Source organism: Sycon ciliatum, chromosome 9 (genome assembly GCF_964019385.1).
Source record: "Sycon ciliatum chromosome 9, ocSycCili1.1, whole genome shotgun sequence".
Taxonomy (NCBI): domain Eukaryota; kingdom Metazoa; phylum Porifera; class Calcarea; order Leucosolenida; family Sycettidae; genus Sycon; species Sycon ciliatum.
The window spans coordinates 9982036-9984937 of record NC_088651.1 but is presented as its reverse complement, the minus strand read 5'-3'; the positions used below and the strand labels follow the sequence as shown (position 1 = coordinate 9984937).

At 49.1% G+C, this 2902-nt stretch overlaps 1 long non-coding RNA gene across 1 annotated transcript; it reads right to left on the bottom strand.

Annotated features, from left to right (window-relative positions):
- Positions 1–292: 292 nt before the first annotated feature.
- On the bottom strand, positions 293–1905 carry LOC135824931 (uncharacterized). The gene is made up of 2 exons (XR_010554977.1): positions 1295–1905; positions 293–884 (listed from the first exon to the last, which is right to left on the bottom strand). It is a non-coding gene; the product is annotated as an uncharacterized LOC135824931 (long non-coding RNA).
- Positions 1906–2902: the final 997 nt, after the last annotated feature.

Sequence of the window (2902 nt, the reverse complement as noted above, 5' to 3'; positions counted from 1 at the left end):
CAGCAGCTGCAACACCAACAACCACCACCGCCACAACAACAACAAACACAACCACCACAACAAACACAACCACCACAACCACAACAACAAACACAACCACCACAACAACAGGAGGCTATTGAAATGCCACTGCTTCAGCAGCAGCAGCAACCACCACTTGCGGCAGGAGCGCCAACCCAAACAAATGTGTGTATTGCCTGCAAAGGCGGCCCACCTCCCCTTCTCAGGACATGTCGTGGATGTGCACGACCATACCACCACATGTGCCAATCAATGGACGAAGACGAACAAACATTGTGTGACCAGTGTTATCTCGGTAGAACCTTGAAAGAGAAGGGGCAACCACCTGAACAAGAGCAGCAGCAGCAGCAGCAAGAACAACAACAGCTGATACCATTGCATGTACAGCAACAGCACCAGCTGGAGCAGCAACACGTGATACAACTCTACGTACAGCAACGGCAGCAGCAGCAGCGCCAACAGCAGCAGCAGCAGCAGCAGCAACAGCAGCAGCAGCAGTAATAGTCGCACCTACTAATGCAGGAAACAAGAAGTGGCAAGACAGAGAAAGAGATGGAGCGCAACAGCAGCAGCACTCGGACAAGAAGCATAATGCTATAATTCATGAATGAATATACCAGAAGTTCTGGCCGCATGGCATCAATGATATCAAGATTGAAGAATTACAAGCACACAATTTCCTGTGTGGTGTCATTATGAACTGTCATATTCCTTGTGAGGAACTTCCGTGTAATGCCTTCAAGGCCACCATATTGCGCCATGCATTCATGGGCATGGTGCAGAAAAATTCAGAACTGTTCAGCTGCATAGGACGAGTGACGGCTTGACTGAGAGCATCCAACGCACTTCGCACTACAGTATCACTCCAAACAAAGAGAGCAAACAGCACAAGAAAACGCAGCATCAATGTTCATTGAATGTTTTCTTATGTAGAGCATACTGACCGCCGAGCATACTCAACACGCAGCTCGAGAAACAGAACAGTACAGATTACAGAGGTATGTCAGACGCACATAACAAAGAGGAAATTTGTGTACGAACAACTTAGTTATGAAACCGTTCATCATACATCACTCCCAGAACACCTGCGATGTGCCTCGGAATTCAGCCAGGCTAGATCTTTTTTTCCGTATTTTACTACAACTGTGAAACTACCAGTACTTTATAACAACATTTTTATTCTTAAAATGCCAGTTGCAATGAAAAATCAGGTATGTTTTCATCTACAGTACAACAAATTCGACCCTTAGAATTTCACGGCCCCATGCCCTACCTGCAGAGAGACTTGATGTTCCGTCCGCTGATGCTGGAGAGGACATCCAACAGCGACTTGCTGGCGTTTTTGTCCTTCCTTGTGGACGTACTCCCCCACTGGTAGTGGAAGGGGTTTCCACACTGGTAGGCCCCAGGAGTGGCACGACGCGAGGAACGTCTGGCCTGCACGTCATGCTTCCGCGACGACATGATCAGTGGTCTGGTGGCACTGGACGAAGAGCTCCAAACGTAGACTGGTCAACAGACTGGCGATCACCAAACTAAAAAAGACGAAGTCTGTGCCCTATTTCTAGTATTTGGGCAAGCAAAACCTCTCAACGAAAATAAACTACACATGGAATCCACAATTTTTTTCAGGGGAATGCATGAAAAGGCCATTGCCAACACGTGGCTGTACACGTGTACGCCTGCATTTGTCGCATGTGGTCTGCATTCGTGCATTTCTCCATCCGAATCAGCCCGAATCCACCATTCCTCCTTCTCTGCATCAAAACAGCAGAAACAGATCAAGTGAATTTTGAAACGCTCAAATGACGCGTACGCAGTACTGAATTTCTATAGCAACCACCGCCAACAGTCACCTGTCCTAACTAGGCGATCTCTGAGACCTGGTCATGGAACCGCCCGCAGACAAAGTCGTTGACTTCGCTGCAGTGGTGCAGGAGGAAGTCGACAAGCAACAGCGCAAGAACAGCATCATTGTACGTGGCCTTCCTGAGGCAGATAATGAGCAACTCTTGCAGCAATGCAGCAAGACCCTCCACGTGGAACCATCCCTCATCCAAGTTGTTGAGAGGATTGGAGAACCTCCCAAGACTGTCACGCCCGGTGCAGCTGGGGCCGCCGCTGCACGTGGATATCGCCCAGTACGAGTACAACTGACAACTGCGGGTTCGAAATCTGACATATACAAGCGCCGCTTCGATTTGAAAGCTGATGATGGAGCTCCTCTGTATGTCGGGCATGATCTGACTCGCAAGCAGCAACAAGACAGACGGTCACATGTAGCAACGTACAAGGAACTGCGCCGGCGAGGCATCAAGTGCTCTCTGCCGTTCGATGCAATTCTCATGGAGGGTCGACCGATCTCTGACCAAGAAGTCCAACGGCTCCTGTCGGATTCAACAGCCTAGGATCACGGGGGGTCTCCTAACCACCATCAGTGTCGAACTACCACAGACGTGCAGCCACCACTCTCCCCTCCTCCATCACCGAACACTTGTAAGTTACCCCACACTAGCCTTAACGTACTGATAGCACGAGACCCACCTACGGCAAGCTACCACACCATTGCTCATATCAACATATGTAGTCTTCGCCATAAAGTACACCACATCCATCGCCTCTTGTGTGCTCATAAAATTCACATCTTATCTATTAACGAAACTCATCTTGATAGCAGTATACCCGACTCCAGCGTGCATATTCCAGGCTATAATCTGTACCACAGAGACCGCGATTTACATGGTGGTGGAGTTTGCCTTTACGTCCATTCTGACATTCACTCAGTGAGAGTACCAGTGGCTGACTCAGGAGTGGAGTGCCTGTTTGTCCGTGTACGTATTAGCGCTACACCAAAGGCCACGGAATTGGTTGTGTGCAGTGT